This window comes from Enhydra lutris, unplaced genomic scaffold (genome assembly GCF_002288905.1).
Source record: "Enhydra lutris kenyoni isolate GAN:26980312 unplaced genomic scaffold, ASM228890v2 scaffoldscaffold40, whole genome shotgun sequence".
Classification (NCBI taxonomy): domain Eukaryota; kingdom Metazoa; phylum Chordata; class Mammalia; order Carnivora; family Mustelidae; genus Enhydra; species Enhydra lutris.
Genome location: NW_019154124.1, coordinates 1766583 through 1782943, shown reverse-complemented (window position 1 = coordinate 1782943; position 16361 = coordinate 1766583). Strand labels below are relative to the sequence as shown.

The 16361-nt window shown below is 42.8% G+C and overlaps 1 pseudogene; it reads left to right on the top strand.

Moving 5' to 3' along the window:
* The first annotated feature begins 11435 nt into the window (after positions 1-11435).
* On the top strand, positions 11436-12331 carry LOC111155238 (annotated as a pseudogene).
* Positions 12332-16361: the final 4030 nt, after the last annotated feature.

Sequence of the window (16361 nt, the reverse complement as noted above, 5' to 3'; positions counted from 1 at the left end):
AAGCGTATAAGCCTTGCAAAGGAGGCTCCCAGAACCAATCAGAGCTTGTGTAGAAGAAGATACCCTCTGGTATAACCTGGTACTTATGCCCTCAGGTTCTCTCTTCTTTCCTCATTCTTCTCCCACCTACCCCCTGCCCCCATTCTCACATGTGAGCTCAAAGCAGTAGGGTTACATCCCCTCGCTTGGCATAGATCATTTCCCAGGAACCACTCTATCTCCTGGGCCCTGGGTATAATCATGTCTAGAAGGGCTCAGCAGTGCCCTCGGAGCCTCACCGATCGTCTTGCCATCCATAGGCACTCTCAAATCAATATAATCCTTATACTTTGGTTTTTGCAGTGCACTGGCCATTAATTTATGTACATATTAAAAATGTATTATTGTAGGGACGCCTGGGTGGCTCAGTTGGTTAAGCAGCTGCCTTCGGCTCAGGTCATGATCCCAGCGTCCTGGGATCGAGTCCCACATCGGGCTCCTTGCTTGGCGGGGAGCCTGCTTCTCCCTCGGCCTCTGCCTGCCATTCTGTCTGCCTGTGCTCGCTCTCTCTCCTCTATCTCTGACAAATAAATAAAATTAAAAAAAAAAAAAAGAAAAAAAATGTATTATTGTATAGTACATGGGCATATAATTTAGAATGGATTAGATGTGAATGTGGTGGTCATTTCTAAAAACATGTGCACAGATAGATAGCATCAGGCCATTGGTTACAAACGTCACCCAGCTATTGCAACATCGTTCCTACAAGAAAATCAGATTGGATTCACAGTCTTTTGATTTATTATACCTTTCAAAGGAATGCAACCCAACCCAGTGTAATTTTAAGGGCTGCAGGTCCTGGTATTATTACTATTATAGTCATTGGATATTTGTTGAATTCATTATGAAGAGATTGAATAGGCAAGTACTGCCAGTTTTAATGTATTCTTTACCATGTAATCAAATTTGTAGAAAGAGAGAGGGAAAGAACATAGTAATCATGGGCATTTGGGTATGAAAGGGAAGAAAAATTGACTCCCTTTATTGAAAAGGGAGGAGTTTTCTTGACCAAATTCATTAATGTTAATTAATAATTGACTTTTCCAGTGAGTTCAGTTTTGTTCTATCTTAAAAAAAAATTAAAAAGAGGATTCCCATTGGCTTTTCTCTTTTATTCCAGTAAACATTAAAAAATATTTTACCGCAACACTTAGTGATCGAAACTAACCCAGCAAGGAAAGGCAGCCAAGATCAGAGGACAGGCTATTGTGAATTCTACATACCTTAGCAACATAATCGTTAGCTCAAACATTCATTATCTCACATCTAATTTAAGTGAATTATCAACCCCCAAATATTATCTTCTACTTTAAATATTTAGAGAATCTTGAAAAATCTTCAAATTGTGTTTTGTCCCATTAGCTTGTGCCTTCACTCTCCAAAACAATGTTGTCATAAAGTTTTGATTATATAGCTTCTCTTCTTAGTATTAGATAGTAAGTGAGACCAGACTCAGCAATTAAGAATAAGACCCCTTGGTTAACCCTATCCTGTCTGCAGCTGTTTGTTTCTCTCCTATTAATTTGAGATAACTCATTTCCTTATATTCAAGTTCTTAGACATTCTCTCCACCCCCCAATATCAATAAAGGGGAAAGTTTGACATCCAAGACTGTGAATTGGACATTCCCATGTCTGCTGTAAGTTTCAGGGGGTACGAACTGCAAAATCTCTGCTTCATAATAACAGAAGTCAGCATCTCACTCTTTTGATGTAATTTTCTAAAAGTTTGCTGTGATTTGTTTTTTATCATCCATCCATCCAACCGATAAATGGCCTAAAATGCACCTTTATCACAACATTCCCAAATCCTATAATTCAGTGTTTTGTTTTATTTTATAGTTTTGGAAAAAAACATTGTTTCAAAATTCAAATTAAATCATTTTCCTCCTCCTCCTCCTCCTTGTCCCTTCTCCTCCTCCTCTTCCTTCCTCCTCCTCCTCCTCCTTTTTCTCCTCCTCCTTCTTCTTCCTCTTATTCTTCTACTTCTTCCTCTCTTCTCCTCCTCCTCCTCCTCTTCTTCTTTCTCCTCCTCCTCCTTCTTCGTCTTCCTCTTCCTCCTTCTCCTCCCTCCTTCCTCTGGGAAAATCTGAAGGGTCAGTTACAGATAAATTTCCTCCACGAAAATTCATGGCCCTTACAGGGCTGGAGAATGATCTTGCTTTTTTTTTTTTCTTTCTTGCTGAGGATACTTCAGATGTGGTGGTGAGTTATTTTAGACCAGGTGGATACAGGCATCCACTCTAGGAAAGTAGAGCAAGGTGGAAGGAGCAGAGGGTTCTGATATCATAAAGACTCTGTACCAGCCCCCCATAAAATAACCTTAGTTTTGTGTTGAATGATACCATCTTCTATTAAAGTCTTATAGCTTGTCTAGGTAAAGAATAAATGCATAGTTCTCAAGGCTTCTCAAAAAAAGTTTTTTATTATTGGATTTTCAGCGAATAAGGAGACTATGTCACAACTAGAATTAGTGTTAAAACTAGTGGGCATTTCCCCATCCCCCATTTTTTCAATGTTTCCAATTTTAAATCATCTGTCTCACTGTCTTTTAGGGCACATGCACTTGCAAAACCCTGTATTCTCACTTTTTGATTGGGAAAATACTATATAGTTCCTAAAGCAGATAGCTTTTGGCTTCAGAAACTGAAACCCCAAATCAAACAGATTTTAACATACAGAAAAAGCAATGGCTCATCTACTGAAAAGCTTAGAGGTAAGCTATAGGTAAGGTTGGGTCTGGTTTCATTTCTTTGAGAATTTATTGGCTCTGCTGTCCTTGGTAATTTCCATCATCAGGTTGGATTTTCCTCTTGAGAATGGATATAGGGAATACTCAATTCCGATGGAGTTTTTAGCTGGATCCATGATGGTCCAGCTACCTTTCCAAGCACCCTTCTAGTTGGTATGACCACATGACCAGATCTGGCTGGCCAGCTAAGAGCAGGAGGGATGGAAACAGTTTTTGAGCCTTGTTTTTTGGGGAAGAGGGGTATGCCCTCCTTATTCCCTTTTCTCCTTCCCATTGGATAGATTTGGGGTATGGCGATGTGTCTTCTTGAATCATACAGGTGAAGGCAACATTATTATTTTTATTTTTTAAGGCAACACTTTTGCAGACAAACCATCTTGAATCCTTACAGATTAAAGTGGAGTAAGAGGAAAGGAATCTGAATCGCTGACCCTGTGGAACCACCACGCCAGCCTTCAACTGCTCTTGCCTCAACTGTCAAATGGGGGGGGATACTCCTATTTTGTTTAAACCCGTGTTACTTTGGATCTCTGTGGAGCAGCCAAGAAGGACCCCTGAGGTCCCAAGACCCTTTGGGTGGATCCCTGAGGTCAACTCTATTTTTCATAATAATACCCAGAGATGTCCACATTCTAATTCTTGGAGCCAGTGAATATATTACCCTAAATACAAAAGAGACTTTGCAAACGTGATTAAGGATCTTGAAATGGGTGTTTACCTTGGATTATCTGTGGGGCTCAGTGTCGATCACAGGGGCCTTATAAGAAGGAGACAGGACGGCAGAGACAGAAAGCAGCTCTGGCCATGCTGCATTGCTGGTTTTGGCGATGGAGGAGCAGCTTCGAGCCAAGGAATGTGAGGAAGTAGGCAAGGCCAAGGAAGTGGAATCTGCTAGAACCTCAAGAAAGAACCATCCCTGTTGACCCCTTGATTTTCACCCAGTGAAATTGATTTTGGACTTCTGATCTGAGAAGGGTAAGAAAAAATTTGTGTTATTTTAAGCCACAAAATTCATGTTAATTTGTTACAGCAGCAATAGAAAGCTAATACACACACCCAGACATTATTTGCCTTTTTCACTTTCATTCTGTCCTGAGCACACAGGGGAGTTTCCAGAGGTTAGATGTATTATCACAACAGATGGAATACATCGGATATGAGAATCCTCTTGTCTTCTGTTAACCTAGGTATTAAAAAGGTTTGCAAAAATATGAAAAACAAGGATGCTTCTCTAGGATTTTTGTTCTGCTTTGGAAAACTTATTTTCTTCGCTGAAAATATTATTCATATTAACCTGTAAGAGATATATTGTTATTTTAAATGAGTTAGTAAATAGTTTTTAAATTCTCAGTTTTAATTTCTAGTACAGCAGATACTGATAAATATAACTCACATAAATGAAAGCTCTTTGTGGTTCTCGATAATTTTTAAAGATGGAAAATGATCCTCAGGTCAGAAAAATCTAAATACTAAAATACTGTAGTGCCAAATGGGCTGTTGCAATTTTAGATCACAAATTCACTATACAAAGGAAGGAGAAAGGTTTCCTCCCCAAACATCAACTATTAACGCTAGCTTTCACTCTGGTCGAACCACTTTAAGAGCTCTGCCCCCTCTTGTACCAATCACTGTGACAATGGGAGGGATTTACTCTGATAGAGTCAGCCATCAGGGCCCATCCCAGAACTGGGGGTGAGCTCAATCCCATTTAAACCATGTGGCTGCTACCTTGTGGGAGAAAGGGACAGATGGATGCTGGGGAGTCAGTCAGCAACAGTTCCCAGAGAAAATGAAAAATGATGATGATGGCAAACAGAGAGGATTTTTTGTCAGGCTCCGTTCTAAGCCCCCAGTTAGTTCTCCCAGCCACTCAATGAGAAAGGCATTATTGTTTATTATAACATGCAACATAATCTCTGCCACTGCTTCAGCTGAGAGACAGGCTTGAAGAATGTTCGAATGTTTCACTTCCCCAGGATTTTGATGGAAGCTTTACCGTTAGTGTAATGCTAGCAGCAGAAGGCAAGGGTCGCAGCACAGGCTCTGGGATGGGACAGACATACTCACACAATGCTCGGATTTTGACTCAGAAAACACGGTGGTTTTGTTTTTCTATAACCTATATGATATTCTTAAAAAATCCCCCATCACCATGGTATTCATTAGTGGGTGCAGGTTATATTTGAGTCTAATTAAATAGTGTCATTCTAATCAACAATGTAAATAGTGTCCTTGGACTTTAATATTCTGTTTCTTTCAGGATAATGCTCAAGTTTGTCAGGTTTCTGGTCCCCACTTCCAGAAGGTGCTAAGTGTTTGGGGGAACGGGTGGGAGGAGTGTGATGTGAGCCTCTGTGATGGGGGACTGTGAGATCCTTGGAGCCACATCCTGGACTGGCCACGCCTGAGGGTGACTGGACCAGCCCCCACGTGTTCTGTGGGTATCTGCGGCTGAGGTGGGAGGCTGGCCTTCTCTCATGGCTCGGTGAAGTCACCCTTGCCTTCACGAACTCCTCAACCCTGCCTACATCTTCACTGAGCCAGAGGACACCACGGACGTGAATACTGCTGGCAAATTCCTCAGCCAAACTCTAAACTCATGTCCGTATCTCACACCCCAGTCCTCCCACCCCAAATATCACACACGGGAGTGGGTGTCCTTAGGGGAACTGAAGTGAGGCCCTGCGCCTGCCTCATCGGGTTGCGTCCTCAGTTTACCTCCATGTGCTGTCTCCAGTTCGGGCGGGTCTTCCCAGAGTCCTCAGCAGAAAGCAGAGCTGAAGCCCCTCAAATTTAGGCTTTCTTGTCACCTTAAATCCCACCACTCTTCTCTCAAGGACACTGGCACAGAGAAGGAAGATTGGGACACGTGTCCCTCCCTTCCTCTCTAACTCTGTCCCCTTCTCCCCATAGACCCCTGAGGGAAAAAGTGCAAGCTTTTCTCTACTACACAGATCTCTCCTCCGCGAAAGTCTGTGATCAAGTCTTCCAGACACGTTCCTTGATGTGGAAAAGGAGTATATAAGAGAATTTCGAAAAAGCCTTTTCTTGTTGATGGAGCCTGACTTCCGAGCCCATCATCTTGCTGAGGAACTGAAAATCTGATGTTGGCTGTTCGCAGCTGAATATTCTCCCTCTTTCTGCATTCCCAGTTTATAATCCCAAACTCCTACTCTACCGCTCCCTGATACACCTTAGGCGCTCTGGGTGGAGGGTTGCATACATCTGAGAGAAAAGTTTACAATAGGAAACTATGTATGTGGGGGGAAATAAAGGTACAACCACACGCTTAGTAAGGTTACCCCAGAACGTGGATCCTGGCTCCACTCCTGACTCATTGTGTGCCCCTGGGCAGGTTAATATCTTTAGGTCCGGGCTTTTCCATGCGACGCAGAGAAAACAACAGAATCTGCTTTACACCTGCCCATCCACATACAGACTCACCTGGCCTGGCGCCGGCCCTGTGAGCATGCGAAGTCGCAGTCCTTGAATTAGCCCCGTTGCCTGGGCTCAGGAGTGGGTCGTGTGTTGTGGATACTGGGAGAAAGTATTACTCAGTGACTTGTCGAAACACATAATCAGTGCTTTGCTGCTCTGTCAGTTCCTCCCAATTCTTGGACTAAGATCTCTGAGTCTACAGGGACATCGTTTGTTTCCAGGGGGAAGGAGCTGCTCCCCTTTTTTAGCTGTGGAGAAGTGAGATTGGAAAGAGGAAGCAAGGAAAGGAGAGAGGGAGGGGGGCAGAGAAGAGGTGTGGGAAGGGGGAAGCAAAGGAGGGAGTTCCAAGCAGGGCCCTCTATTATAATCTTTGATGGTCCATCTGCTGTCGTTCTTAGGTGGAAACATCCCGCTACACGTAATGTGAAGGGAGTCGTGGGAGTCTTTGATGGACAACTCAGATTTTTACACAATTTATTCAATTAACAGATTTCCTCAGCTTCTGTAAAAACAGGCATGGAATTCTGATTCTGTGACAAATACAGACCAGTTTTGTAGCTCTAAGAAAAGGGTTTTAGATGCACAAAATATAGCTAGAAGGAGGCAGTATAGGTAATCACCTGCATCAGGGTTTGGCACACTTTCTCTGTAAAAAGATTGATGGTAAATTTTTTAGGCTTTGTGAGCGATATTGTCTTTACTGCAAATGCTCAGTGCTGCTGTTGCAGCTGAAAACAACCATAGATCGTATAGGAATGAATGAGCATGGCTGCGTCCCCCCAAACCATTTATGAATCCTAACATTTGAATTTCATGTAATTTTCCCTTATCCTGAGATAGGATTCTTCTCTGATTTTTTTCCTCAACCATTTAAAAACATGAGCTAAACAAAAAGGCAGAATTTAGCCCCTGGGGGCTGTCGTATGCTGACCCCCAACGTGTTCAACATCATTTCAGAAACACCGTGGAATCCTTCTACTTGCTTCTGCCAAAATCCTAGGATCCCACCGTGGATACTTGAGTCCGTTAGTTTAGGTTTTTTTGGTTTTGTTATTGTTTTAAATAGATACAAATTCTCCTTGGGGAGGCAATACTCCCACGTACCAGCCTTTACGTTGCACTTTATAAAGTTCTGATTTTCAGTGGATTTTGACAGGCAGAATGTGGGAAGATACTAAATGTCCTCGGGAGGAAAGAGAAGCTCTAGGAGTGTGGACAAGAGGAAAAGCTGCATTAATGGGACATTTCTGATGGCAAGAAGTCTCCTCTTTTTCAAAATCTGGCCTAACATCATGGAGGCTTGAACAGACTTTAGAAAAGAAATTGATCAAGAATGGACAGCCCAAAGGTGATGTCCATAATAATCATTTGAAGAGAAAATCTAGGCTGTAAGCATCAATTTCCACCAGGGCTCTGAGGAAGCCGGTCTAAAGACATGTGGGAGCACTTGCCAACACCGACTTTTCCATTGACTTATACTCTGTGGACGTTGTATTTTGATATAAGAAAACTCCGTTTACGGGGCGCCTGGGTGGCTCAGTGGGTTAAGCCTCTGCCTTCAGCTCAGGTTATGGTCTCACAGTCCTGGGATCGAGCCCCGCATCGGGCTCTCTGCTCAGCAGGGAGCCTGCTTCCCTTCCTCTCTCTCTCTGCCTGCCTCTCTGCCTACTTGTGATCTCTCTCTCAATCTGTCCAATAAACAAATAAAATATTAAAATAAAAAAAGAAAACTCCGTTTAAGAAGCCACGGGTGTAAAATACAATAGCGTTATCTTCCGTGATAGGTCAGATGAAGGGCTTACACTCAGAGGCAGTCTCTAAGGGGCTTACCCACGTACTATTTCCTAGGACGGCTTCTGTCCGGCATGGACCGACTAGCCACGTGAGGCTATGGGGCATTTAAAATGTGGTTCCTCCCAATTGATAAGTGCTGTCAGGTATAAAAAACACACTGGATTTTAAAGACCTAATATAAAAAATTGTGAAATATCTCACTAATAATTGTAAAGTATGGGTTTTGTGTTGAAATGACTATTTTTAAAGAATTTATTTATTTGAGAGAGAGGGAGAGAGAAAGAGAGAGAGAGACTGGGAGCTCAAGCAGGGGGAGTGGCAGAGGGAGAAGGAGAAAGAATCCCTGCTGAGCGGGGACTCTAACGCAGGACTCGATCTCAGGACCCCGGGATCATGACCTGACCTGAAGGCAAATGCTCAACCGACTGAGCCACCCAGGTGCCCTGGAATGACTCTACTTTAGATACATTGGGTTAAATAGAATGTTGGCAAATGAATTTCACCTGTTTCTTTTTACTTTCCAAAATACAGAGATTAGAAAATAGAAAATTTCACCTGTGCCTTGCATTTTGTTTCTGTTGGGCAATCCTGAACCAGACTTTGAGCTGACAGGTAGCAGAGGGCCATGAAAAAGTACTGGACAGGAAGCTGGAGGCCTGGGTCTTACTCTTACCTCTGTTTCTTACTCGTTTTAGGACTTTGGGTAAGCCACCTATTTTAATCTTCAAAATCTGAGCACGGAACTAGATGATCTCTAAGGCTTCATCCAGATGGGGGAAAAAATAATTCAGCCTAAGAGCATTCTTTTTTTTTTTTTTTAAAGGAGACTCCACACCCAGCATGGAGCCCAACCTGGGGCTTGAACTCACTCACGACCCTGAGATCGAGAGTCAGATGCTCAACCCACTGAGCCACCCAGATGCCCCCAGGCTATGAGTATTCTTATCATTTCTCTATTATATATATTATTTTTTTTATTTCTGATCATGGGAAGCTAACATTCTTCCTATACTTATCTCCAAGGGTCTTGAAGATAAAACTATGTGCTACTTATAAAATGCATAATTTACCATTCCAAAGAAAAGGTAAGAAGATGCCATTTGATCATTGAAGTGTTGGTGTAACTGTAATAAATTCTGAGATTCTCTGGACCTTGCTCTGCCACATCCTGCCACCTCGCCCAACTTCTGGCTCCTCAAATGGGCAGACACTTGGCTGAGAGGCTGGTGAGATTCATTGCCACAGCTTTATCCAGCAATAGCTTCTAGCGAGTTCCAGATCTCCCTGCTACCACTGGCTTGACATCATCTCTGCTTTTCTTTCACCTGGGCAGAAATTACAACATTCTTTGGATGCATTTGAGCACACACCCTGTGTCAGAATTATGAGTCTTTGAAGAAATAGAGATAAAGAGGAGAGATCCTTCTCTAGGGACAGAACTTAGAAACAGTTAATGAAGGGATTCTTTGGGTCTGAAACCCGGAAACAACTTTCCTTGTTACTTTGATTCACTGGTCACATATATAGGTCTAAATCTTACTATAACCCATGATTTTTGTTTATTATGTTAATATTCATATTTATCCATAATTATATATTTTTCTATTTGTTCGTTTTTTGTTGGCTACAGCCTTGTGGAAGGTGTGTCTGAATTCAAATCTTATTTTGTTTCCTTGGAAAGGGCAGACTTCATATGTATTTTTCAAAATAAGTTTTTTTTATTTACAAGTAGTTTCAGATTTACAGAAGAATTGCAAAAATAGAGAGTTCCCATGTAACTGACACCCAGTTTTCCCTAGGATTAACGTCTTAAATTAGTATGATACATTTCTATTAATAGATAATATTAGTACATTATTACTTAGAGTCCACACTCTCTTCAGATTTCTTTAGTTTTCCTAATGTCCTTCTTCTGTTCCAACATCATGCCCAGCATGCCACATTACATTTCACTGTCAGGTTTCCTTTGGTTCTCTTGGATGTGGTGGTTTCTCAGACTTTCCATTTATTTGTTTGTTTATTGAAACTTGAGATTTTTTTTCTCTCTCTCTCTTTTTATTTCATTATTTTTAAAGCTTTTCTTTTTTTAAAGATTTTATTTATTCATCTGACAGAGAAAGAGCATAAGCAGGGTAAGCAGCAGAGGGAGAGGGAGAAGAGACTCCCCGCTGAGCAGGGATCCCAATGTAGGGCTCAATCCCAAGACCCCAGGATCATGACCTGAGCTGAAGGCAGACATTTAACCGACTGAGCCACCCAGGCACCCTAAAGATTTTATTTTTAAGTAATCTCTACACCCAACGAGGGGCTCCAACCCATACCCCTGAGACCAAGAGTCACATACTCTACCTGCTAAGCCAGCCTGACACCCACTCTCTGTCATTCTAAATTGAACTAAAATTAACAGACAAGGTTAAGGGTGCTTGGGTGGCTCAGATGGCTAAGCATCTGCCTTCGGCTCAGGTCATGATCCCAGGGTCCTGGGATTGAGCCCCACATCAGGCTCTCTGCTCAGCAGGGAGCCTGCTTCTCCCTCTGCCTGCCCCCCATCCCACTGCTCATGCTCTTTGTCTCAAATAAATAAAATTAAAACAATAAAACATAGCAATGTTATACTGATGACTGTATGAGTTAGGGTCCTCTGGACAAACTGAGCAATGCATCAGACATACTACACACACACACAGATTTATTTTAATGAATTGGCTGATGTGATTACAGAGGCTGGAAGGTTCAAAGTCCAAAATCCGTACAGCAGGCTGGCAGGCTAAATACTCAGGCAGGAATTGGTGGTGCGGGCTTGAGCCAGAATTTCTTCTGTCCTGGGAAACCTGGTAAGGCCCTCAGCGGATTGGATGAGGCCCTGCTCCCCTTATAATCTCTTTTATTTAAGAAGGGTCAATGATTATAGGTGTTGACCACAGCTAGATACAGCAACACCAACGTTAGTGTTCGATTAAACAACTGGAAACTGTAGTCTCGCCAAAGGGACACAGAAGACTAAGCATCACAATGACCTTAATGTTTTGGGGTGTACTCATCAGAGAATTTGTACAGGGTTCCTCGACTGGGATTGGACTGATGCTTTCTCATGATTAGAGTGGGGTTTGTATTTTTGGGCGAACTAGATATTATGGGTCAACGGACTAAGGGGTGACTGTGGATGGATTGTTTGGAAATAGGTTTCTCAGAAATCTAATGCTGGCCTGCGTTCTGGAGTGTACAATATATTCCTGCGATGGCTATCGTTTGTATTCTGCAGGAATGCTCAATTAGACCATCTGACTATTATTATTATTTAAACTTAAAAAATCCCACTATTATTAGCATTATAAAGAGTTACAAAAACAGTACCAGAATGCCTTGAAGACACTTTACCCAGCTTCCTCGAAAGTTAACATTGTGCTCCCTCGATGACTGACTCCAAGGCTGGGGAGAACCAGGAGATCAAGTGCAAGGTTGCAGTTGCCTGGGAGGCGGGAGAACCTGTCTCTACAGAGAGGGTAGACACCCCTTAAGGCTCGTGAAGTTCAAGTTGACATGATTGCCACTGCAGTTTGCCACTCTGATGCCTCTACTCCGAGTGGGGCTGATCCTGAAGGGAGTCTTCCAGGGATCCTGGGACATGAAGGTGCAGAAATTGTGGATAGTGCTGGCAAAGGAGTCACTCAACTGCAGACAGGTGATACTGTCATTCTGTGTTAGATGTCACAGTGTGGAGAATGCAAATTTTGTCTAAACCCTAAAACCTTTGCCAGAAGAGAAGTGGTACTCAGGAGAAAGGATTAAGGCCAGATGGGACTAGCAGATTTCCTTCCAAAGGAAAGACAATTCTCCATTCCCTGGGAACCAGCATGCTTTCTGAACATACAGTCGTGGCTGAGATCTCTATTGCTGAAATTGATCCTTTAGCGCCTGTGGATAAAATCTGCCTTGTGGGTTGTGGCGTTTCCGCTGCGCCATCTTTGGTCCAGGAGGATTTGCAGTGGCGGCTCTCGTGGGCTATAAGGTGGCTGGTGTATCCTGAATCTTTGGTGTGGACATCAATAAAACTAAATTCACAAGGGCCAAGGAGTTTGGAGCCTCTGAATGCATTAACCCCCAGGACTTCCTATACCCAGGAAGTGCCCACTGAAAGGACTAACAGGGGAGCACACTAGGCCTTTGAGTGTACTGGTAAGGTCAAAGTCAGGAGAGCAGCGCTGGAGGTCCGCCCTCAAAGCCCAGTGTCAGCGTCCCAGTTGGAGTAGCTGCTTCCCGTGAAGAAATTGCCAATCGCCCATTTCAGCGGGTACAATTGAAGGCATGATTAATCCTGTTTGTCGTGACTGAACCAGAAGTGCTGCATGTGGAAAGGCGACAAGCAGGGAGAAGATCTTCCCAGCTCACAGCCTCTTCGACTTTCTAGACCTTCTCCACTACTACTTCTAGAGTAACAGACTCTGGGTTATATTTTTTGTATAATTCATAAATCTCTAATCAAGGACAAGGCTAATACAGTCATAAATCTGTTTTCTGAACTCTCCTTCACATGAATAATTGCCAGCTCATCAAGGAATATTCTAACATAATAAGAGCAATTTCTGTGGAAAAGAAAAAGTTAACATTGCACATGGTCACAGTAAAATCACCCCAGTGAAGAAATTGGTATTAGTACAATACTATTCACTAAACTATAAACTTGATTCAGATGTTACCAGTTTTTCTACTACCGTCCTTCTACTGCTCCAGGATGCAGTGACGATGACACACAATTTGTTGTCATGTGTTCTCAGTTTCATTCAATCTGTGACAGTTTCTTAGTCTTTCCTTGACGTTGAGTCTTTCATGACCTTGAGACTATTGTAGAGTTCTGCTTGACGATTTTGTGGAATGCCACTTCGTTTGGCTTGTCTGATATTTTCAGATGGTTCTGGAATATTATGCTTAGGTTGAGATCATATCTTATTGGAAACAATACCACAGAAGTGATGTTCCTTCTCAGTGTATCATATCAGGTTACATAATGTAGCTATGTCTTATTAGCGGTGATGTTAACCTTGTTAACCTTGATCTCTTGGTTAAGGGGTATCTGCCAGGTTTCTCCACTGTACACTTACTATTTTTGTCTTTTTTAGTTAATAATTTCTTTTGCTGGGGAAGAGATAATTTGAGACTATGCAAATATCTTGATTTTTTGACCAACTAATTTTAGCATCCACGTGTGGATCTTGCCTATAGCAGTTATTACTCTGGCGTTCAAATGGTGATTTTCTTTTTCCTTCATTCCTTCTTTATTACTAATTGGAATATTCTGTAAGGAAGAGTTGGTCTTTCTCCTCTATTTATTTATTTATCCAGTTGTCTACTTACATCAGTATAGACTCACATGCTCTCATTTTATTCTTTGGGTTATATACTGATTTCTTTTTAAGTTCTGTTACAATTTGTTGGAGGATTTTAATGAAATGAGTGAGTGAGAAAGCACTTTGATTTCCCCATGTGTTGTTACATACCTTAATTTTCTTGAAAGGAGCCAAGGTAAAATCTGAATCTCAGAAATGTAAGTAAGGAATAGATAGTCTAGTGAGGTGGTTTGAAGAGCAAAGCTTCTGGAATCACACTGCCCAGAGAGGGTGCTTACCCTTTCTGCGTTACCTTCCTCAGCTGTAAAACAAGGACGTAAGCAGTATTTACCCAAAAGGAGGTAAAACAAGCTAATATATGTAGAATGTTATTGTAGTACCTGAGTATATAGTAAATGCTCAATAAATGTTAAAAATAAATAATTGAAGACATGGTGAACCCTGTGTGTCATGACTGAACCAGAAAGAGTAAACCAAGGGATTACTGGAAATCATATCTTAGACTGGTCCCATATCTTGCTTGTGCTTTGCTTTCTTCCTTTATGTACTCAGTAAATACCCAACTGAGAATTTGTCCCAAGATTTATTCTTTAAGGGCACCTGAGTGGCTTAGCATCTGACTCTTGATTTCGCTCAGGTCATGATCTCAGGATTGTGGGGTCAAGCCTTCTGCACTCAGCACGGAGTCTGCTATGGCTTCTTTTCCCCTCTCCTTCTGCCCCCCCAGTAGCTCTTTTAATTAATTAGCTAATTAATTAATTAAATCTTTACCATAAAAAAGAATTATTCTTTAAAGTTTCTGAAATGGATTCGACTTTGAGCGGTTGGTAAGATTATGGAATTAGAAACAAGCAAGCAGTTCCCTTAAATGTCTAACATCTAGACATCTATAGCAATCCCCCATCCCTGTGACACTCTCAGTCCCCAAAGCAATAAAACTTGGGTGTCTTTGTTAACAGAGCCAGTAGAGCTACCTTCTCCTGTCACCCCATCTCCTGCCAATTTGGAATATCACGTTCCAGTCAACAAGTATTTATATGCACCAGCCTTTTGTAGTCAATCTTTTTGTTCTCTTCTAGGATCCCTCACATGTCATTTGATGATGCCCTTGGTTCTCAGCATAACTTAAGGTCTGTCACTGTGACAGTGGGGTCTGTCACACAAAACGTTTGAGGAAGGTTCTTCCGCGAACACTACAACCCAGCTCTTCCCTGTGCCCCAGCCCCATCCTGCCCTCCAGGTTCTTGTACTTCTTTCTGTTCCTTGAACTCACCAAGATTTGCTGCCTCACAGCCTGTGCATCTGTGGTCCCCTCTGCCTGGAGCAACTGTCCCCCCAGCTCCTCATGTAGCACTTATTCATCCTTCAGATCTCAGCTTCCAACGTTGCTGCTGTGAGATGCTTTTGCTCATCTCCACACCTTGTGCTTTCTCGTTGATCCTTGCTCTTGTCTTTCCTAACCCTTATGACACCGTCATTATCTATTTATTTATGCCTGCCCTTTTTTGAGGCTTGCCTCCCTCCCAGAATGTCTGCTCCCTGAGGGTGGAGCCACAGAGGTTACCTGCTGTCCCCATGCTTCTTTCCTCGGTGCTGCTGCACGTGATGCATAACGATGAATGAATGCTTCGTTGAATAAATAAACAGCTGACATCTGCAAATGAGAGTGTTCAATTCAATGTATTACCCGGCCTTTCATTTAACATTCAGTGAATGCCTACTAGTGCTAAGTGCTGGGAATAAAAGTGTCTAAACCACATCCCCCTGCTCTGTTGGACACCCCAGTCTATGGGGACAGGGAAGTAGGCTGAATGCTGCCCACCCCACCTCCCTGCCCCCAGAGTTTCAGATCCAAATCCCTGGAACCTGTAAATATTACCTAACTTGGAAAATGGCTCTTTAGAGGTATGATCAAGGATCTTGAGTTGGGCAGACTACCATGGATTATCCGGGAGGGCCCTAACTGCCATGACATGTATCCTTATAAGAGGGAGGCAGAGGGAGACTGCACAATCCACAGAAAGGGAAGGGGATGTGGAGGTGAGGGCAGAGATAGGAGTGATGTGTCTGCAAACCAGGGAGTGCCAGCAACCACTGGAAGCTGGAAGAGGCAAGGGATGCATTCACCCCTAGAACCCCTGGCGGGAGTGTGGCCCTGGTGACACCTTGATGTTACCCAGTGATCCTGAGTTTGGACCTCTAGCCCCGGAACTGTGAGACAACACATTTCTGTTGTTCTGCCCGGGACTGTGGTAATTTCTTGCAGTGGCCACAGGACGCCGGTATAGACAATGATACAAATAAATGAATCCTTGGGAAACAACATCGCACTTGGAGGTAAGAACCCAGGTGGTGTATGTTTGCAGAAGAAAGACCTCTGGGGAAGGTATCTGGGAAGATGTGTGGGAAGGTTTTGCAGAGACAGAGATGTTGAGCTAGGATTGCAAAGGTAAGCAACTGTTTTCTAGGCAGTGCTAGGACCAGTGCCTGGGGAGATCATATTGGTGGGAACAGTGATGTGTGTAAAGGCATGAGACCATCAGGAGCATGACATGTTTGGGGAACTGGAGCACCTGGGTTGAGCTGGAGGGTCAGGTAGATGGAGAGGAATGATGGGAATTGAGAAGCTGGAGAGCCCAACTGTGACCCGATTTTGAGCTGCCTTGCATATCATATTAATATGCTTAACCTTTATTCTGTAATTGATAGAAAACTAAGGAAAATATGGAGATGACTGAACTGTGGCAAATGAGATTCCATGGCAATACGAACAGTGGACTAAGGTGAGGTGAGACTAGCTCAGTCCTGCTGGCAACTGTGTCTAAAGATGAATGAGACACTGTTCTTGCCCTTCAGTAGCTCAGGGTCTACAAAGGAAAAGAAACAGGGGAGCAAATATGTCTTCTACCCCAGACACTCGTTCTAAGGCCATGGCAATATCCCGTGAGAGATGAGACACTAAGGCATGAGACACTAGAAACGGAGATGTTTCAG